General features: G+C 40.2%; 1 protein-coding gene across 6 annotated transcripts in view; it reads right to left on the bottom strand.

Annotated features, from left to right (window-relative positions):
* The window catches only part of PRLR (prolactin receptor), a 155,870-nt gene that overhangs the window by 44,741 nt on the left and 87,679 nt on the right, over positions 1-23,450 (bottom strand). For 5 of the 6 annotated variants that reach the window (XM_050329266.1, XM_050329267.1, XM_050329265.1 and 2 more), the window contains one exon: positions 17,214-17,308. The exons of the other annotated variant lie outside the window; for it this stretch is intronic. The gene's annotated coding sequence lies outside the window, so the exon portion shown is untranslated. The remainder of the gene's footprint in view (positions 1-17,213; positions 17,309-23,450) is intronic. 6 annotated transcript variants of the gene reach the window in all.

Raw genomic sequence — 23,450 nt, 5'->3', positions numbered from 1 at the left:
ATACAAAGAAACCTCACTGAATTTAGCATTAGCAGAAGATACACATCTGACATCTGACTTCTAGACAGTAGTTTTCTACTTCATTGGGCAAAATAAAAAGCCCACAAAACTCAAATTAACAGGTTTTCCATGAAATGGAGTGCCTGAAAAACTTGCATGACTAAAGGAAAACAAAATCACAGCGTTTGACAGAAGACCAAGAATATCTCCCTGATCTCACTGCCACATGAGCCAACTTTAACTGGAACGATTCTAGCATAGTAAGGAGTCATACATCTTCAAACAAGAGGAAAAATGTGATGCAAGAAAATTCCTCACAAATTATGAAACAAACCATGTGAAATCTGCACACATAACACCACTCAGGATCACCCTTCAAAATAAAACTGTTAAGTACTGCTAATTAGAATGGAATTTCAAACAACATTTTAAGCTAAGTTCTTTCCAAATCATGAACCTCTTTCTCATTCTGATGAACTGTAATTCACAAAAGTTAGTGATAGAGGGATTATTTATGCAAAGGTTTGCCAAGTGAACAACAGCTTCAATTCTTTTCTTTCAAGAATGGCCATGCTCTGAATAATTGCCATAGTTATCTTGCATTTACTTGACAAGTAAACAGAAACATTTGTGTCACTTCAAATTATCAGTATTTGGTTTTCCACATATTGATTTCATGTGAGGCTTTCTATTACTTTATTTGTGTTTAGAGATACTTTACATAACAGAACCTGTGGTCTATGATCAAACTGTATATCCAATTTCATTTTTCTAAAGGCATAGCTGTATTCTACTGTAGCCCTGTGGTTCTGTAAACACACTATTGCCATTGGTAGCAACAAGTGACAGACTGTCCTGACTTTGCAAGTCCACAGGACTGAGGTTCCTTGGGCTTACTTTGAACTTTTCTTGGTCTATATGCACCATTTTTGGGGGCTTACTCAGGTGAAGTAATAATTTTTTAGTTTATTTTAGTTTCTCTTCTTTTTGTATAACTATAATTTTAAATACAGTAGTAACACATAGTTATTCTGAGATGATGAAATATTTAATAATGGCATAATGACACAGTGTAGAGGAATATGTTAAGAAATGGGGGACAAGCTGACCCAATCCAAGGTCTGTAAACAATTCACCAACAGGCTACAATGAGCTAAGCAAAATGAAAGCAATGAAGAACAATATCTAAAATATATAAAACCCACCAAGTAAGCTTTGATATAATGCAAACCATGAGGTCAATGAGTAAATAGCGAGGTGCAGAACATTAGTAAACACAGAAAAATGGGTCCAATGGGTCAAAGTGTATCCTACAGAACGGAATGAGGAAAGCAGTGACCTATTCCTCCTAGCAAAAAACAGAAAGTGACCACAGCATCAACACTTCAGTCCTCTAAAAGACCTGGAGCACCTCAGGCAGTTCACCATTGCTGACCTTAGCAGGCAGAGGTGGAAAGAGGATGAGCAGAGAAAAAGAGGTAGATATAAGGAATAGTGTGCATAATGATTTACATTGTATTATTTTTGAGTCTTTTTCTGAAATCCTATATTTCTGTCATTAACAACTAGGTCTAGATTAGTAAGAATTCTTTGGTTAGACTCTTCTACTAAAATAAATTCACAGCTTTACATATAGGTGTTTCCTTTTTTTCTCATACCAAAATTTAAAACACATTACCCCTTACCTAGAACTTATTGAAACATTCAAATTTTTATTTTCAATTTCCTGACTAGTGTTCCTTAATATTGCATCTTATTTCTTGTGGGAAAGATGTTTTGATCGCTGTCTTTAAGATATAATCTCTCTACTTGATTTTCCTAAAACCTCTGCCACTGCACTGCACACAGAAAGACCACGGCAAATACAGCAACATTATGAGACTGAGTATCAAAGATATAGGGCAGAAGTACACAGGTCATCACAAAGAACTTCTAGTTCTCAGGCTTCTCCTACCTTTGAAGCATTTTTTTTTCATTGCAGGCATATAAAACTGGTATATATACATGAATGGACAAAGAGGAGGTGAGAGATATTTGAAAGGTTGTTTGTACGGAGCTCAATATATACATTCAATTCTAAACCTATTCAATGTAATGCTTTCTCATACACATTCTTCTACTGGAATTGCTTATATAGTCAATTATCTGGTTTAGCATTCATTTCTAATAGTCTTCATAATGTGTAAACCATCCTTTAGAAGAAGAGAGAGTTGCTGGCCTGGACTACTGACTAATGCATAGTTCAGTGTCATGTTGCTGCAGCAACTAAAAAGATGAAATTACATGTCATATATCATTTACACATTACTTAGAACATACAGTTTTCTAAAAGCCATTTCTAAAAGCTTTCTAAAAGTGGTGCTGTGATGGAGGAGACAAGAATATTTTAAAGCATTCTAAAGTATTTTCCATTGTTCTGAAGGAATAGGGAAGTGAATCAAAGTAACACGAGTGAAGTATTTAAAAATAAAAGAGCCTATGATACCAGCATTTCTCAGGGTCCAGTTTCCAGAAGAACATGCTTCTAGATCATGGACAAGCAACCTTTTTACTTCAGATGTCTAAGAAGTGATTATTTGTGGCCCACATCATGGCATGCAGAAATTGTGCAGACTCCATGTTGCCCACAGGAAAACAGCTACTCTCTGAATGAAAGCTTGAGAGGATTTCGAAATGGGGGCTAGATCTCACTCCAATGGACCTCCTCAGCAAATACATGTGTCTTCATTAAAGTAGTCTTGGTCCTCCAAGACAAGCTAATTACCTCTTGTACTCCCTGCAGAGACACAAACTAATACAAAAATGAAACCAGTATGTGTTTGTGTGGTGGCAGTGGTGGTGATGGACAAATTTAGCAGACAAATTGAGACAATTCAAACTGGCAAATTTCATGATTTAGCAAAGCTATTTATGTGTTGAGTTTGCAAGTGATCCGGAAAACACTCAGTTTGTAATGTCACTGTGAATAAAAAGTAACCATGATCGGGTTAAAATTCTAGATTCACCAACAGGGTGCACATCTTGGATAAGAAACTGAACAAAACATCTGGGAATGAGTCTGGGGATATTTTCCAGACCACAGGAGAAAGATTAATGACCTAAGTCTGTCAGGCTAAAATGGAAGCTTACTGAGGGACTGGATAAGGTTTTGATTTAAGAAAAAAAAGGAAGAAAGAAAAGCAGTAAAACAATCTATAGAGTGGATAGGCCTGCTGCTCATTGTCAAAAAGGATATAATTCTTTGCTTATGTATAAACACAAGAGAGTTTCATAATTATGTAAAAAGGGAACATTTTGTACTGCCAACAAGAGGAGAAATTCTGTAAGCAATGGAGGATGCCCAGTCTTTTTCTACATCTGAAGTACCAGAGGGTTTCTGGCAGTCAAACTCAGAAGAGAGGCAAGTTTCTGCATGTTCAAGGCACTCCCCTAGAGCACCAGTGAAACCTCTTGAGTGCCCAATGCTTACTGTACTTTCCACAGGATCCTCCTGCACAATGGGGAACTTGCTGCAATACATCACTTCAGGGCTGAAAACAAAGACAGGTGGAGTATAGTACCTTCCTTATTTTATTTAAGACATTTGTGCAGGTAGGATATAGTTTTTGAAAATGCCACCTACTACATGGACATCAGTGCCTATATGCCATAAATGGACTGGACACAAGTAAAGAAATATATAACAAATCTGAATACAAGGACAGCTGGGAAAGCAGAGGGGAGGAAGAACTCTTGTTAGAGATCCTCAAGTCTGTAAGTACATGAATGCATCACCATAATGTGATAGAGATGAATATATAAAGGTCTTCAAGATACATTGTAGATATTCCCTCACATAGCTCTTAGTATCCTTTTACCCTGGTACACCACTGATCCAATTAAATCTTCCACAGTCACCAACTCATCTAGGTTTGCAATTCAGTAACAATGAGGTACAATTACCAGCTAAATCCATCCAGCTGGGACACCCCTTCCTCCTCCTGGCACGGCATATCAGCGCTGTTGAGCTTACTGGCCTCCACCCAGCGTGTTGCCTCACATACAAAGAAATCCCCTTCCCTCTGGAAGCATCTGTCTGACAAACTTTAGCCAACCATGAAAAGAAGCAGAGCTCGAGGGAGTCTGTTTCATTATCAACTAATACAGAGGACAAAGATCGCAAGACAGTGCGTGATAGGTCACAGTTCTGGAAATAAGGCATCCCTAAGGATGCCACAAAGGATGAGGCACCATCCTGAATCAGTGGCTTCTGAGCTCCTCAGCGGTGCTCAGCACCAAGCCTAGTCATGTTCTCACAGCGAAAGCTCCACTGAAACGCTTCCTGAATGTGCTTTGAGTCACTACAGAAAAACACGTGTGCTAGCAAGCAGACACACGCAAGGCTGTCAGAGATGCTCTGGCCAAATGGAGGAGGCTGATTAGAACAACAAGGACTGGCAGCCTTGCCCTGTGCTTTCTCCAAAGAATCATTTCAGACAGAGGCCAGGGACCCTGTCATATCATGCCATCCTCTCTTGTAAGGCATTCCAGGCTGCAGGCATAATCTCCTCACTTAAACACTATTATCATACTGCCTGGAAAAGGGAGCCCTGGCTTTGGGTGAGCACATCGTAAGCTGAATTCAGGGCAGGCCTGCAGTGTCCTATAGAAGACAGGGCAGTACCCATTGTATATGCTAGAAAAAGCAGAGGAAGAAGATGCAGGACAGTAGAACTGGGCTACACAGCATAAAGACTGGAAAAGGGGAAATGTGGATGCCATTCTTGGGTCCCTGGTGACATGCTAGCTATTATAGAAGTTGCTCATTTGCTCTTGACAGAAAAAAAACGCAAGAAAGAGAAGTCTGGGCAGAGAAAGAAAGGACAAAAAAGAGGAAAGGCCCTGGCACAAACTAATGGAGTCAAAACTTTGTTCAGATACAGACAAATTCCTGTGGGCCCCATTAGACTGCACCTTGAGCAGAAAGTTTTCTAAGTTCACACAGAAATTAAGGCTATCTAAACTTGAGTGTCAAGTCCAAGCAAGCCACCTTGCTTGCCCTAAAAAGACTGAAATAAAAACCAGGAAAAAGCCATTTTTTCTTAACTATGGTGGACGACCTTGGCCAGCTGCCAAACACCCACCCAGCCACTCTTATGTCCCTCTTCAACAAGACAGGAGGCAAAATTATGATGAAAATTCTGCTAAGTTGAGATAAAGACTAGGAAATCACCCCCCAGTTACGATCTCAGGCAAAACAGACCAAATCTGGGGAAATTAATTTAATTTGTTGTCAATTAAATAGATTTGGGTGGTGAGAAGAAACAAAGGCAAATTTAAAACAACACTTTTTCCTCACACCCCTTTTTCCCCAGCCTTAATTTCACTCCATCATTTGCAGACTCCTGTAATTCCCACCACTAAAATAGACAGGGTAAACTGGAGTGGGGGATTACGGTCAATACACACTAGTTCATCTCTGCCATTACGTCGTTCTCATGCTTTTCCCCTGTTTTGCTCATGTTCTCCAGGATGGGTCATTCCCTTGGGCTGCAGTTCCTCAAGAGCTACGAAAATCTGTGGATGCAGAAGGTGAAAGAAGAGTTTTCCAGGGGTGAAGGGAGTAGATATAGAGTCTCAAAGTCATGGTGCTGCAAAACTTAAGCATGATTTTTTTCTCATAGACTGATGGCTTTGTGACCAAAGTTAGTCTCAGACCTGGCAGCAGCTTAAATGTGGGCTAGGAGACACAAACAGCCAGGGGCATTGCTCTTTACTATCCTTTCATGGGCTGCAAAACATTTAGCTGCCTTCCACGAATCAAGCTGATTTTATGGATAATACCAGCAGGCCTTAAATGATCTGATAATGCAACCAGGTAACTGGTAAAAAGCTGTCATCATATCAAATATGGGGTCATTCCATATGAAAGCAAAGCTAAGTAAGAAGAATATAAGAGAAGAATCCAAGTAAGAATCCAAGTCAGGATATTACTTTCTTGACTGTAAATCTCTGCATGGGAATAACTTCAGCTCACAGCCTACAGGGGGACTCTGAGGTCCTGAAGTATGTGAATCACAGTGTTTCATGAAGTATATAACAAAACTGAATGTGAATTGTCCAGAATAGTTAATAAGTTACCAGAGTATGATGCAATGTTATCAAGCATTTCTCCAGAGAAAAGCTATAGTTATGTATTTCTTAACAATTCTTAACAACTTTCTGGCCATTATTTTGGTTAGCTGTTACTAGACAACTCTAAACAGCAGTGCATTAATTCTTGGATTGCCTCATCTTAAAAAGTCCATTTACACACTCTCTTTGCCTAAGCCCCGTCATTACCTGAGAGCAAGGGAAGGCCACAACTGCTCTCAGATTCCTCTTCAGGACCTGAAAATGTTCCAGTGAGAATACCACCTGACAAGTACACCCTCCCTTTAATCCAAAAGAAGCTTTTTTTTTCTTTACTGTTCTTTTTTCTTATTTAATTCCAAGTCCTGACTATACTACTACATCACTCTGGCAGAACTTTTGAAGTGCATTATTATAATGAAACGTTTTGTTGGAAGACGTTAAGATACTCAATTGTCTTCAGGTTTATTCTTCTCACAGTTTCTTTAAAGCTTGATGAATGTACACTCACAATAAATTCACAAAACCTAATCTGTAATAATTGCACTTCACAGACTTAAGTATACGCAGTATTCATAAAGTCAGGACATTCTTCTCAGATCATTCTTCAGCAGTCCTCCATATGTCACCCAATAAAATTTAGAGGTGGGACAACTCATACTTACATACAGAAAAGAAGAACAGCTGCAGAAATGGCAGCTGCAGAAACGGTAAGGGTTGGTGGTAACAGATCATCTCATTCCATCTCCCTGTCATGGAAAGGGACACCTTCCACTAGACCAGGTTGCTCAGAGCCCTGTCCAACCTGGCCTTGAACACGTTGAGTGATGGGGCATTACAGGTTCTCTGGGCAACCTGTTGTAGTGCCTCACCACTCTCACAGTAAAGAATTTCTTCCTAATATCTAATCTAAAGTCACCCTCTTTCCATTTGAAGCCATTCTCCCTTGTCCTGTTATTACAAGCCCTTGTGAAAAGTCCTTCTTCAGTTTTCTTGTAGCCCCTTTAGGTACTGAAAGGTGCTATAAGGTCTCCTCGGAGCCTTCTCTCCTCTCAGATGAAAAACCCCAAAACTCAAAGCCTTTCTTCGTAAGAGAGGTGTTCCACCCCTCTAAACATCTTGGTGGCCTTTCTGGACTCACTCTGGAAGGTCCATGTCCTTCTCATGCTTGGGACCCAGAGAGCTGGACGCAGAACTACAAGTGGGGTCTCAAGCTGGCAGAATAGAAGGAAAGAACTACTTCCCTTAATCTGCTGGCCATACTCCTGTGATGCAGCCCAGGACACATTTGGCTTTCCGGGCTGCAAGAACTCATTACTGGATCATGTCCAGCCTCTCATTCACCAGCATCCCAAAGTCCTTCTCAGGGCTGCCCTCAATTAATTCTCTGCCCAACCTGTATTTGAGCTTGGAATTCTTCTGATCCAGGTGGAGGACCTTGCACTTGGCCTTGCTGAACTTCATGATGTTCACATGGGCCCACCTCTGAAGCCTGTCCAGGTCTCTGGATGGCATCCCTTCCCTCCAGTGTGTTGACCACATCACATAGCTTGGTATCACCAGCAAACTTGCTGAGGGTCGATCCCACTGTCCGTGTCACCAACAAATATGTTAAACAGTGCTGGTCCCAGTACTGAACCCTGAGGGACACCATTTGCCAGTGGTCTCCACTTGGATGCTGAGTGTTGATCCTGCCAATTTCTTATCCACTGAATGGTCCATCCAACAATTCCATTCCTCTCCAGTTCGGAGACAAGGATGTTGTGCATGTCAGTGTCAAATGCTTTGCATAGGTCCAGGTAGATATTATGCCAGTCACTCTTCCCTTGTCCACCAACACTGTAACACCATCGCAGGACACCAAGTGTGATTTGCTCTTAGTGAAGCCACGCTGGCTTGTCAGCAATCCCATCCTTCTTTTCCATGTGCCTTAGCATAGTTTCCAGGGGAATCTGCTCCATGATCTTGCTGGACACCAAGGTGAAATTGGTTGGCCTGTAGTTGCCAGGGTCTTCCTCTTTTTCCCCCTCTGGGTTATGTTTCTCTTTTTTCCAGTCAGTGGCAACTTCACTGGACTTCCATGACTTCTCAAATACGGTGGAGCGTGGCTCAGCCACTTCATCTGCAAGTTCCCTCCGCATCTCAATAGGGCCCATGGACTTGTGCAGCTTTAGGTTTCTTAGATGTTCTTGAACCTGACCTCCTACAGCAGGTGGTTCTCCATTCTCCCTGTCCCTACTTTTGCCTTTTGCAACTTGGGTGGTGTGGTTAGAGCACTTGCTTGTGAACACTGAGGCAAAAAAGGATGTTGACTACCACAGTAAGTTCATGCCAAATTTGATTGTCAATTTAGGGGAAGGCAGCAACCAGTAGGTATTTGCAACCAGTTTAGAAAGGGTATATAAAGATAATGAAAGATTTGATCCTGACAAAAGTAAAATTAAAAAACTTATTACTTCAAAGGGAGAAAAACTTATTTCATCACTGTAGAATGGAGTCAGTTGAGTTAGACAATGTTGGGGTTTGATCTGGCCACCGCCTCTCCGGGCAGTCACTGCCCGCATTCTCCACCAAAAATGTCATGGTTTTGCTCTGGGTCAATTTGCTTTTACACTTCCCACATAATTACTAATCAGTTGAGAGAAGGTTTATGCAGACAAAAGAGACTGGATTGGGGAAAAAAGTATGAGCATTTATTACTAGCACAATAAAAACTATTAAAGAACTATATCTACAGTAATCTTACTTAAGTAAAAGGTGCTATGTATTTACAGAAAATACTCCTCCCCCCCCCTTTTTATATTAGTCCAAGGAGGAGAAGCAGTTTCCGTCTCCATTCTCGGAGTTCCAGCTCTCTCTCCAGTAACTCTGCAGCGCCCTCGTCGCAGCTGGAACTCTTTCTCCTTCTCTGTGTCGGCCTCTAGGGCTGGGCCTACCCCCCTCCTGGGCTAAGACCGGAGGCTGGGGGTTACTCAGGTCCTGAAGGGTCTTCTCTTCTATGGACTTGCAAGGGGACACTTGCCTACCATGGATCTTCTTCCACAGGGTTACAGGGGATAATGGCTTAAGAGTCCACCCCTGTTCCCTAAGGAGGTCCCTCCCCATGGGAGAACAGTCTTTGATAGACCTCTCCAGCATGGTCTAGCATGGATTCTTTACTTGAATCCCCACATCTTACCCGGGCCGTCCTTGCTCCGGCGTAAGTCTCTTTTTCAAGGTTACAAATCTTTAGCAGCAGCATGGATCCCACATATAGATCCCAACATCCCACCTGGGCCATCTCGCTCCAGCGTAGATTCTCTCAGGGTCACAATTTCAGCAGCAGCATGGATCTCTCACTGAGATCCCAACATCTCACCTGAGCTGTCTCACTCCAGCGTGAGCCTTATCAGGTCTCTCATAAAGTCTTGGCTTCTTCATGCATCAACTTACTCCAGTGTAGGCTCTTCCACAAGCAGCACGGGGGTCTTCTCACCCCAACAAACTTCTACAAGGTAGCAGGGATTAGTTTTTAGTCTTTACCCTAATGAAGGGAGAGAGTGAAAGGGGGGAAGAAGCAAGCCCCCCCCCCCACTTCGCACTTTACTTCTTTTGCTGCAGCTTCAGCTGCCAGCTTTGACCTTGGAGGCTCTGTTATCTCTTCCTGGAATTCTTCCATTGTGGTTTCTCGTCCAAGCAATCAGTCTTTCTCTAAAAGTTTTTTTTTCTTCACTCTCTTACAAAAGAAAAGGGGGGCTTCAGTGCTACAGTTACCCCCTGGCCCAAGCCGGGGGAGGAGGGGGCCTTGCCCCCACCTGGGGCTTGCCGCCTCTCTCCTACACGGCTGCCTAATTTCAACTGCGCAACCAAACCTTCCCTTTTTGTTTTTCTTAAATATGTAATTAGCAAAGGCGTCACTGAAAGTTTTGATTGGCTTTTTGTCCGGAAACCCACTTGGACAAAACATCCACAGCCCCAGGGATGAGCTGCTGGGCAAAACCACGACAGACAATGAGAGTAAATGAATAAAAACCTTCTAAATATTACTTACATGAGAGGGAAACAGGAACAGAAAGAAGACTGCAGAAAAACACTTACAGGTTAGAATACCTCTAATTAGAGGTTTTCCTAAGGAAATGGAGGCAGACATCTTCACCACACTCAGGATATCTTACAAATTTACGTTTTGCAGGAGTCTTATAAGACTCAGAATATCAAAAGCTACCTCGGCCCATACATTCAGATCTCATGCACAGCAACAGAATTTGAAGAGATAAGTATGTTTGCATCTTTGGAAGCATAACAGAAAAGTGGATCTATGTTTTAAATCATTTAACCTGTCTGACACAGTCAGATAGCAGTCACTACTAATCTAGTATCACTGTTCTACCTCTAGCAGGTGAAATCTTAAAACAGATCTGAGTGACAAAAGCAACAAGACCACAGTTTTTATCGGAAAGTATAGAGAGAAGGGAATTCTTTTGAACTACATGCATTTACATATTATTTCTACTTAAATATAATTTAAAAAGAGACACATAAACTTAAAAAATTATGAAACCGCTGGAATATGTCTTTCTTATTGACATATTTTGATTTCATTCTTGTGTAAAAGAAAATTTAGCTGTTTTCTAACTTAGTGAAAAAAGATTGATCACTTATACACGTAGACTGCAAAGAATGACTCAAGTATAATGTTTTTATTCTCCCATCACTATCTAGCCTTTGCCTGACTTGCAGGGTACTGGAACAGAACGTTGTTCTGGAAACAATCTTACTGACTCAGGATGGCAGGCAGCATGAAGGAAGATTAATATCAGGGATATTCTTTAAGGGATATTCTTTAGGTCAAGACTGCTGATGGACAGTCACATGATTATTTACTAAGTGATGACAGTGGGATTACAAAACTTTGCTCTTTTTTAATGCGGACCAAATACAGTTTTAATATGTTAAAGTAGAATAAATATAAGAAAATATTCTGTAAAACGGAGAGCTCTGATCACCCAAAGACATTTCAAAAGACCAAATATATTATTTTAATTTACTTAAGAGAATAATTCAACTGTATTATGATGACAAGTACATTCTTCTTGTAAGGCCAGAACCTTTTCAATGTAAGCTGGCTTTAGACCACATTTTTCTTTAAATGTCATAATGAATTATTCATCATTCATTAACCATGTCATTGTCCTGTGTATGTTAATTGAGTGAAAGACAGAAGCAGAATTTATTAAAGCTATATGTTTTCTTGTTTTATACATGTGATTTTTTCAAAGGCTTTATGAATATGAAATAGAACCACAGTCCCATATGAACTGCTACAAATACAAATGTTTGTTTATGGCTGATTAATGCATATATGAAAGGGAAGATCCTGGATCCTATCTATAGTCTACCTTTCCCTCTCAGAGCTGATACACGGCAGACCACAAGACTTCATACTGTGAATGCATAGTGCAGCTCATCTATGGGAGTTTTCTGTTTACTCTGAGTGAAAGAAGATACCATAAATGCTATGGGTCAATCCAACTGTAAGAAAGAGACTAACTTTTTCCAAATACACCTCTTTTTTTTGTTTGTTTCTGGAGAAAGTAAATGGTGATTAGAGTTATTATACTATTTGACTCTTTATCTACACCATGGGTAACAGAAAAATCATATACTGTAGGTACTGGGGGATAAAACGTATTGCACACTCTGCCCCTCACCCAATCAAAACATTTATTACTTCACTGCAGTTCCAGCTCTGACCTAACACATGTTCTCTGAAATATTCCAGAGCTCTGAGCACTCTCTTTCTACCCTACCACTGTCACGGGTTTTGGGTGCCTGAGTTCAGGATCAGCTTCAATAATGGTGCAAGTGTCCAGCCTTGAAAATAGCTCCTCCAGAAAGGTCTGCTGGGAACCATCCATAGGTGCTCTATCCCATTTTGCTCCACAGTGGCTTTTAAGCCAAGGGCTTCATACTAGCCCCATGTGAGCTGTGCTACAGCCATGCCTATGCTGGCCCGATACCCCACTCATCTGGACCCTGAGCTGAGCCTTGAACTTGAGCTCCTGGCCTGATCTCCAACCCACCTCATCCCTATGGACTTATCTGGCCATCTGGAGTCATGGCTAAACCTGACTCCCTTCACCAGGTTTAACTGGGAAATGTGGGCACTGACACACATTATGAACACGCATCTCTGATACAATGATGAAACTTTGTCTCCAACTTGTTTCTTGCTGGGCAAGAAACATATTATTCAAACACATATTTTGTGTTTGAAACTACAGCTGGGGCATCTTGACAATATGGAAGAGTGGATCAATTAAGCGGGGAGGCTTCACTTCCCTTACAGTCCTTGCTCCTGGACATGTGCTCCCACTTCTCCATGTGCCAGCTGAGATCCACACAGGCCAACTACCTTGACAAAGACCTTCTGTCGGGTCAGCAAGTTAAATTAGCTTCATAAGAGGTACAGTGAGCACCAAAGACAATGCAAAGGTGATAGTGCTGACGGGTAGGTGGGATTGAAGAAGTGAAGGGAGCAGTGGGTGAACAGGAACTCCCCTTTTATAGAAGCATTTGCCAGCTCAACTTAGCCACAGCATCAAACATAACTTATAGTCTGATCATGACTGATCACTCTAAACTCAAACTGTGCTAGGCTACACTTCCCTAAGAGTTCATGCATGGACACCACAGAGAGCACAGAAAAAACAGTTCAGGTCCTTGAATAGAATGCAGATGGATGTATTCTCATCAGGCTTTCTAGTTAAAATATGCCAGTAGCTTCAGTATTTTAGTAAAGCAAAAGCAAAGGCTGCACACAGAAGCAAAGGAAAACAAAAATATTAATTCTCTACTTCCCATAAGCAGTTATGTCCAGTTACATCCTAGTAAGCAGGTCCTCACTGTGCTTAGAGGTTACTCTGGAACACAAATGCCTTAAAAATTGCCGCTCCTTCCTCTCCTCCTTTCCCTCAGCTTTCACTGCCAAGCAGACACCCTGGTATGGAATGTCTCTTTGGTTAGCTTGGCTTAGCTGTCCTGGCTGTGTTCCCTCTCCAGATCTTGCCCACCCCCAGTGTACTGGCCCTTGAGGGGGGATGTTGCAGACACAGCCCTGATGCTGTGCGAGCCTGCCCAGCAGTGCCCAAAGCACTGGTGTGTTACCAGCACCTTCCTGGCTCCCAGCACACAGCACTGTGAGGGGCTGCTCTGTGGGAAGTTCACTCCACCCCAGGTAGACACAGTACACTCACCCAATCCAACACTTTCTGGATTTCCCAATGCCAAAAAAAATGTCAAACTGGATTTTGCAGAAGCAAGGCAAGCTGCCTGACCCACCAAAATATAGGATACTGCTATGTTTTATGATTAACACTTATTCAGTTTTCTTTATTGAAAAAGATTATTACACAAGGAATCCAAGAGCTCTGTGGGAAGTGTATAAACACCAGAAGTGTTTCTGTAATTGCTACTCCCACTTGAGTGCACATTGCAGATTTGTCCGGCATTGGACACAGTTAGGAATGTTACTGGATGCCTGATAAAAAAATGGGGTAAGAAACTAAGAGAACAATGTGAAAAGCTTATCTCACTGTACTGAGTTGGGTTACAGTAACACATATAACATTTCTCCTTCACAGTTCTCTATTTAGTTTTGCAGTTAAAGGAGCACATTCTCTAAGCAAAACTCCCAAAACCTTTAGCAGCGGTTAACACATGGAAGAAAAGCAATAGTGAATAGAAAGAAAAGTGCAAGTTCAAGGCAATTGCCCCACTTATCAGTGTGGTAACCTGTACTAATCTAAGAAAGAGGTTTAACAAAACAGGGCTCTATAAACTCATTAACAGTTACCACTAGCATGGGCAAAAGTGATTATGAAGAGGCATCTGAAAGGTTGGATTACACTTCTTTGCCTTTTCTCTTCCCTGCCATTTTATGCAAAGAAACCCCCTTCACTTGCACATGTTGGGAAAGACAGTCAGGAAAGCAGGGGGAACATTGGCCAGACCTGTCCTGCCACTGTAGGGCAACTTGGTGTTGCCCAGCCATTGTAACCACAGTGCTTGAGGACATCACAGCCTCCCCAGAATAAATAAAGCATTTTCTTCCCACCACAGGCAGCACTTCAACTTCACAGAGGCATAATTAAGCCTTTCATATTCCTCACTGATATGCCAAAAGCTCCTAAGTGAGAAAATGAATACCCCTGCACACAAAAATCAGTTCTGACCACTGCCTAGACCTTCAGTGAAAGTATGTGCTGCAGGCAACCAAAATAATAGCTGACAATTCCAAAGAGCTGACACTGGTATCATGGTTCAGTCTCCAAAAAATCATTTTTGATTTAAGGCAGATCTGCAATATATCAACAATCTGTCACCCACAGGCTTCGCTACAGATCCACCCTTACAGAGACAACAACTGGGAGCAGTGGCTGGACTAAACCACTGGATTCAGCCAAGCCACCTGTTAGTATGAAAAACCATATTGCATAAGCCTCTTAATCTAGATACATTTTAAAAGTAGCTGCTTCCTAGGCTCTCTCTGACTGTTGTTACTGGGAGATGATCTGGTTTTCTAATTGCTTTAATGGAAAATAATCATCTTCCAATTTCCCACTAAAGTTTATTCTCTATTTTACAACTACTTGTTTGTGGCTCAGATCAGAGTTTTGCATTTTCTTTTCCTCTCAGTCCTTAGTGTTACAGCCTCCTCCTGGCATTCTTTCTGCACTATACAATGTTATGGAGAGATACAATATACCCTCTCAAAGAGCAGACGGATGGATGGAGCTTTGGCATCCTGCCCATGGTAAAAAAGGTTGGAATGTGGTGATCTTTAAATGGCCCTTCCCACACAAACCATTCTATGACTTCATTCGTTGCTCAGACTTTTGTGATATCTTCTCGTAAGAAAAGCTACTAAAATAGTAAGAATAGAACCTTTCTTTGTACCTCCTCCAATTTTAATTAATGTTTTTTGAATATGAATCAGTAGAACTTCACGAATTACTTTGATATCCTCACTAAAACTTTGAATAACATCATTAACACTTCTCTAAATGTGCTAGAAATAATTCAGGTTCATCAGGCCAACACTCCTAGAATTGTACTTGCCAAAGTAATTTGCCTGCGTTTCCAACTAATGAGCTTCTGTCTGAAACAGCAATTTTTGTTGTTCAAATACTTGTAGATTCAAATAAGTATTAAGGATTCAGATCCAACATTCATCCTGAGGAATTTCAGAGCTAACCCTCTCGTATACAAGAGCTTTCCTTTCATTGCTGATGTTATTATCTACTGAGGTACGGCCCAACAAATCCTTTTCTAAATACAACTTTTCAATCCCACAGTTTCTTATCTGCAAAGAAAAGATGTTTACCGAAGTTAAATGACATTTACTGCACTTCTACATAGACAGGTATTAGTTAGTCTAGCTTAAATGCCTTCAGCACTTCATTCTACTTTCCCTTTATTTTGTATTTGTCTTTAGCTTAAAAGAACTGTTCTAAAGTTCCACACATTCTCTAAATTACTCTGGCCAATGCATAGCTGTCTGCATCTTTTTCTTCTAACCTCCCCTTTAATACAGCTTCTATATACACAACATTCTTGAGTCATCTTATAACATCTGAAAATGAAGATATTTTATAATTACATGCTCACTATTATATCACTTGCACACAATTACGTGACGGAGGTTCCCCATTACCCAACATTAGTAGATGGCTTGGAAACTCACCAAATCATTTGTAAAAGGAAATCTTGAGTAAAACCTTGTGAAAAAAACAACAAACCAAACTGCAAGTGATTTATAACTGTGTAAATCAATGCTGGAGAAAAACATCTACTGAAATCTGTGCACTTTTATGAAACGAAGAACAATGTTGAAACCCGACTCTGTGTGTTGCTGTGTGTTAGCAATTTGGGGCACTGTTCTCAGATCTGTGAGTAGTATATTTTGTATTAGCAGCCTGGCTTTCCATCACTGTGTCTAAAACACTCTCGGTTTTGTGGTTCCCAGATCTGGTATTGTCTTACAAAGACTGGCTTTAGCCCCGATGTTTATCAACTCATCATTTCAACCCCTTCAAAAATCTTCTGCAATTTTAAAAGAAAATGTTTGTTGTTGTTTTTTTTTTAATTGAAATGTGTTATTTCTCACATATACAGTTTTAAGTTATAAACCCAGGTTTGTTTCTTCTATTTAAGGAATAAAGTTCTCAGAAAAACCAGAAATTTATACACAGTTACATAAAATTAAAATGCCAAGCAAACATGCACAGGTTTTTTTGAGAATTGATTATTGTAAAAAATCCCCCTTTTTTTTTTCTGGTGATGCTAGTTTATAAAGAAATGCAAGATGGCCTTTCAGGTTTTGCTTGTTTGTCTTCAATCCACAAACCTGAGGAAAATACTCAAAAAGACAGTACCTACATACAGAGATGTAGCACTATGTTAACCTGAAAGAAAAAAAAATGCAAACAGTGAACTAACACATCTAGTTGAAAGTTACAGGGAATTTTATTATATTAAATAAAATGTACTTGCAACTTTTTTTCTTTTTTAAGTGGACTTGATCCTAAGTCTGCTTCTTAACAAACTCTGAAGTGTTTTTGCAAGTACTTTCACTGAAGTCTTTCAACTCCTGTGTCTCTTTTCATTGAACACAAGACCTAGTGGATATTTACTAACATCTAGGTTGTTATGTACCTGCCTCACAGTTTAATTTATAACACTGGAAACTAATTTTCTGGACTAATGTTGCATTTAAAACTCAGTTCAAAGATTACATACGTTTTTGGTAATAACATGATACAGAAATATTCTATAACTCTCGGCTAATAGGAGTTTTATGTAAGCAGTAGTTTGCCCACAGCTTAAGTTTCTAATGGGATACTCACAGTAGGGCTCTATCCAACCATTCCACATATCCTACTTCTTATTACGCAAGCAAAACCCAAGTTATTTGCAGACACAGAATTCAAGCACAAAAAGGAAAAATCAGAACATCCAGTACCATTCGCACATCTGAGGCTAATACATTTCATCCACTTAATCAAGTAACTCAAGATCATTTGTTTCATCCAGAAAAAGAACAGAAGTAACTGTGATTTTACCACGCGCTGTTCTCAGGCAGTCTTCGCTGATTTCAGAAACCTTTGACTCCAAATCTTCTGGCTGAAGTGCAGTGTTGTGACTTTCCCCCTGTCAACTGGCACAAAGAATATGTCATTCAATTTTCAGCTTGTGCCTTGCTTCTCTCTCTTCTTTATGCCTACCATAAAGTCCTTACTTAGACATCATCCCTGATAACTCACCTTTGTGGGAGAATCATGAGCAGAACTGGAAGAATGTCGTTAACTTTTAATTTTATATTTTCTGGTCTTATCTTCTGATGATCCGATCCTATGACTTTAGCTTCCAGAGGAAAAGGCTTTTAATAATTTTACTCTTTATACACTTACTTAAGAATTAAGCCACCTATTCTTTCTGAATAATTAGACTGAGTCCCTGATTCTCCTCACATTAAGATGCTGACTTAGCTTTCTCACAAATACTGCACCCTTCTATTTTTCCAGCATCCACAAAAAGTATGAGCGCACAGAATGAGCAAGGATGCATTTTGCAGTGGTGTACAGAGATATTGTAAATCGAACTACCCTGTTATGGAGGTAAGCTTGTTAAGATCTCATGCTAATCTATACCACCCAACTGTCAGCACCTGAGTTGCCTGTCCTCTCTGAAGCCTCAGCAATTCTCAGATTCACTCTGTAAAAATTACCTTCATTATACTCACTTCTTGCTACCTACTGTTTTGTAACTAACTATGCCTAAAGCCCTGTATGAAGGGCTCTAAGCTACTGTGTGACCCAAATTGCCATATATGATCACCTTCTTCTCACCCTTACTTACCTTCATGACAATTGTTGGTTCCTGTGAGATTTGACTACTTCTTTCATCATCAAGAATTAACCTAGCAGAAGCAAATGCAGTATTGCTCTCTCCAGAGATCTTCTGGAAACACCTCTAAAGAAACACTACAGTCTTTGGAGATTTAGAGTACATTTTAATCCATTTTAAAGCACTTATTGTTTTAAACAGAACTCTAAAGAGAAAATTAAGATTTTTTTTCAAAGAAAATATACTTTCCTGAACCTAGTATCATTAATAGAACTCAGAACTTCAGTAATGCTTACAAATAAATCATGCTATAGGATTTAAAGTGCTCCCTATAGCTCAAGAAGAGCTTTAGTATTCTTTTCCATTTTAGATTTGCTGTGGTTTAACAAAATCAAATTTAGAACCAGATGATGAAATCTAAACTTCAGCTGTTCTGTGTTAGATCCTGTGACCTATTCTGATCCAGCAAAGCCTGATTCTGCCAAAAAAATTTGGCTTCTCTGTGCTCTTACACTGAATTCAACAGAAGTACACCTACACTTAATGCCTTCTGCCTGCTAGATCATGTCCAATTTCTGTGGGAGCTGAGAGGATTAGAGGATATAATACAGCAACAACAATGTATATTTGAAACCACTCATGGACATGAACAAGATGAAACTCTACTAGTACTGGGCCTTTTAAAAAGCTTGAGAAAGGCCTTTTTTCTATTAAAAGTTAATGTATTTACATTAAGAAGAATATAAGTTTTTTCTTAAAAAAATATTTGATGGAAAATTGTGACAGCAAACAAAGATCTTCAGAATAGAACGATTTAGCCTCTAAAAGTAACCATGACATGGTGGTGGGTTTTTTTTTGGTTTTTTTTTTTGTTTGTTTTTGTTTTGTTGTGTTTTTTTTTGTTGTTGTTTTTTTAAGGAAAAATGCAGTTTTTTAAATGTACATTCCTCTGACCAAATTTATCATTGCTGACTTTTGGTCAGTGGTACAGTCTCAGGGTATTTTTAAGCTTTAGAGATTGACTTAAGATTACATAAGTTAATTCTTTCCTAGTAGAGAGTATACCTGTAAATCAGTATTAATTTGGTGTGTCCCCAGGGGATCTCTGGGTTCAGCTCTAAATGGGCTTTTGAACAAACTGCACTTTCAAGTGCACTTTGCAGTGCACCTGCAATCTTAATTTTTTGGTGTCATCACATGGCTTACTGCATCATGTACCTTGTCTGTGGAATTGTCCAACTAGCTACACAATGACAGAGCCTTTGTTTTACTGCAAAATTAACACAGAGTCTTGCGTATGTATTTTTAACTTTGACAGTCTATTTTAGGCAACACAGAAGAGAGCTACAGTGCAAGTCACGTCATTTGATTTCAGTTTAAGTATTTACATGGTAAGATATCTCTGAAATGCTCCGGAATGTTTGCATTAATAGATTCTCTAAAGAAGAACATGACTGAATTCTTGAGGCAAGTCCCTCCAGCACAGCTGGGGACCGAGGCAACTGGAAACAAAAGAGAGAGAGAGGGGCATGTACGTCATCTGCCCCACATGGAACACTGTGCTTGGCAGGCCAGTGGCTGCAGTGACACACATGCTGCTGCCCTGCATTGTGTTTGTGTCCCAAGGACTGTGAAATGCTCATGGCTGGGAGCCCAAAGCCAAGAGCTAACTCTTATGCTACTCCGCAGCTTAGCAGGATTGTGCTGCCAGATTAAAAACCCACTCTGCCAACTAGGACGCCTGGACCTGAGTTTCAGGGTGGATAGAAAATTAGCCTCCCACCAAGATAAACATGGGAGGTTTCTCATGGGGAAAGCAGCAGAACAAAGTAGAACAGAGACCGTTTTAAACCTATCAGTTCTGTATCAAACCCTGACTAAATTGTTTTTAGCATGACACTGATTTACAGAAAGGTTTCTTGATTCATCTTAACCCTCACTAGGGCCTATGCTAGCAGGAAGGAACCATAAGGAAAAATAAATAGCTAACTCTATTAAAATTCTGTAGCTGAAATAAAAAGTGAATAAATGGCAACAATCTCCTTAATTCATTGATTTAATCTCTCTAATTTTTCCCATGAGGCAGTTTATATGGGAGTTAATGAGGTGTCAGTCATCAGTCATTGGACACTGACTGCTCCACATTCAAGAGGCTGATTAAACAATATAGGTGCTTATTTCATTCTGGCAGCACAACAGGATTGAGATTATAAGTTAGGAAAGAGACCAGACATTTTGAGCAAGGGAGAGGCAATCATTCTAGTTATACCAGTCTGAAGCTATTCTCATAAAACTCCCTATAATATTAACTTTTTCCTTACTTGGATTGGAACAGAGGAAAACACCTAAAGCATGCTATGAAGTATAAAACAAAATAAGGCACATGCAGAGTTACTCTACATCTAAAACTGAGCAGGGGGTCAGCATGGCTAATGGACATCTATCTTCAAAAGGAATTCCTCTGTACAGACAGAGATTGTTAGAAAAACTTCCAACCTACTTATAATTTAAAGACTCAGCCTATGAAAAAACAGTTTCCTGTTTTGCAGTAGTGGATAATTTTCTTCCAGTCTTTTCTTTTGGTGATGTTGAACAGTTGTCAGTTTATACGGTACAGTTCTTTAACTAATTTCATCATCCTGACCAATTATCTCCAGATATTCCTATCTTCTCTGTAACACCATTTACAGCATTCACCTGAACCTGCAATGAATCAGTTAAAGGAACTAAAACCAATCACTTTTCTTTTTGCAGAGATATTTTTTTATTATTATCTCCTTGAACAAATCAGTGAAATAGCAAGAGAGGAGGTGGAGATGGTTTGAACTCTTATGCAATAACAAACCCGATCTGCTTAAAGCACCTGTTTCAGGCAAATACTAAGGATAATACCTGTGAAGTTTTGATTCAATGATGAGGATGTAGCTAAAAGTTAGCATCAAAGTAATAATGTCAAAGCCAAAGAAAAACTAGTTTTTTACTGCCTGCTATGAAAGGATTATTAAAATATGTTGAAATAGATGTATTTTGCACCCACTGAGGCCACCCTACACAGTTGTTGAATCTAGTAAGCAGCAGTCCGTTAACAGCAGTGAGCTGAAAACAAAACGCAAGAGAGGAAATACAGTAAAAACATTTTTGAGGTACTCATGAGTATTGGTTATTACCTGCAACAAGATTCCTCAAGCCTGTTTGAATGAAGACAGTTCACACTACCATTGCTGGTACAACCGTGATAACAAACCAGACTTTCATGGAGTTACTAGTTAAGACTTGTATAAAAATGTCCATCACACAACTGAAGAGTTACTAAGCCTGGGTGACCTTTGTCTCAACTATCTGCTTCTAGAATCACAGAAAACAGCCACACACTCCTCCACGACCTGGGAATAGTTAGTTGTTATTTGCGGGAATCAGAGAGAGATTTTCCTGAGAAGATTAAAATCAGCTAAATACACAAACAGCAGCTTTTCTCAAGTGGCAGTAGGATCCCCATGCAATGGGATAGCATGACCAAAGTCTGAGAAGTAAAAAATCTGGGAACATGATGTTGATTCTTAAGCTGTGGCTACTGGTCTCCCCATAGTCAGAAAAATAAAGTTTTAAGATCAGGTGGAAAAAATGACAACGGGGGTATGTGGGGGGATGAAGTCCTACAGATCTAGTGAAAATTACCTCCTATTGGCAGAATCTAGCCCATACTCTAGGCTGTATCTACCTGTTTTTGGATGTGCAGTACATATAAAGTTGTGATTTCTCATACAGAGAAAATGAAAATTCCAGGTTTGTGTCTAGCACCTTTCATTATTAGCAGTCAGAACAAAGGCAGCAGCTTCCCAGCTAATGAGGTCACAGTCCTCAATGCAGACAGCATTTATACAAGGAGGGCAGCTTACACTGACTTCTCTTCCAAAAGCTAGGGGTGTAATTCAACAACACACTGACAATACACCAATATGGCTATCTCAGGAAACTTTCCTAACTAAACTTACTCCCTTTCCCATACTGCAGTTCCCTTCGTATTCATTTGGGTGGACACAGCTGCTTATGGGTCTGTGAGACAATCAAGAAAATGGTTTGCACTAAAAAATAAGCTACAATTTTTATTAAAGCCTAAGTCATCTCAGTGAGTCAGTTTATACTACTGCCGAGAAAAGTAGCTGTATTTGCACGACACAGTGATAGTGAATGGGAGAACAGGGATAGGAAATAAAAGCTTAAGGGTGTAATTTCTTTTGCTATTAAAAGTAATGTATAATGGAAATAGTCTTTAACTGGAACCTATTCAAGGTTAATGTTCTTTCTTACTTCATGTCAAATATCACACCAAACTCCAGTACAGAAAGTGGTGGGTGCCTTGAAGTCACTTATCCTAAAGTCATTATGCTTGTGATCATACTGCATCTGAAACCTCCAACAGTCATTGACACTGAATCAAGTCAACTCCACCTCTTGCAACCATATGAAATTATAGTTTTTAGTTAAAAGGGGACAGATGGCCCTTTCACATGAGATCAGTGCCTAAACTCCAGAATATTTCTTTCCTCCTGTATTCCTGGTTTCTGGCATTAGCCGATAATTCATCCAAGGGTCCTGCTGCTTAGCTGACCCCGCAGGAACAGCAAAATGGAGGAAAAAAGCTGTTTTCCTTCCCCTTCTGGAGCATTCCCAAGTTCTGGTCCTAATTTGTTAATTAATTTTTTCAGGAGTCAGAAAAAAGCAAACAGATGTTCATCACTCCTTTGTTTTCAGGATCTGCTCAGCAGTGACAGAGAAGGGCAGTGAAGCTGTTGAAGGGTCTGGAGCACAAGTCCTGTGACGAGTGGCTGAGGAAGCTGGGATTCTTTAGCCTGGAGAAGAGGAGGCTCAGGGATGACCTTATCACTCTCTACAACCACCTGAAAGAAGGTTGTAGCCAGGTGGAGGTCAGCCTCCTCTCCCAGGCAGCCAGTGACAGGATGACAGGGCACAGTCTTAAGCTGCACCAGAGGAGACTTAGGTTGAACATTAGGAGAAATTTCTTTACAGAAGGAATGAACAGACACTGGAATGTGCTGTTCGGGGAGGTGATAGAGTCACTGTCCCTGGAGGTGTTCAAGGACACACACTGGATGTAGCACTTGGTGCCACGGTCTGGTTGACAAGGTGGTGTTGGGTCATAGGTTGGTTGGATTTGATGATCTCAAAGGTCTTTTCCAACCTAACTGAATCTGTGATTCTGTGACAGTGAATAGTGTATTTTGCTGCACACTGACCTGTCAGGTTATATACAGTAAAGGACAATATTTCAAGAGTCAGAGTTGGATTTTGGGATACTTCAGAATCCTGAGTTCTGACACAGGAGGAACAGATGTTAACAGATATAAGGAGTGAGACCCTTTAGCAGGGCTGCAGCTTGAAGCAGCACTTTCATTGCTCTTTGACAGATTCAGTTTTGAACAAGAAAGAAAACA

The sequence above is a fragment of the Myiozetetes cayanensis genome, unplaced genomic scaffold, assembly GCF_022539395.1.
Source record: "Myiozetetes cayanensis isolate MyiCay16 unplaced genomic scaffold, myiCay2020 scf4, whole genome shotgun sequence".
Taxonomy (NCBI): Eukaryota; Metazoa; Chordata; class Aves; order Passeriformes; family Tyrannidae; genus Myiozetetes; species Myiozetetes cayanensis.
The sequence above is the reverse complement of the archived record's forward strand: the minus strand, read 5'-3'. Positions and strand labels throughout refer to the sequence as shown.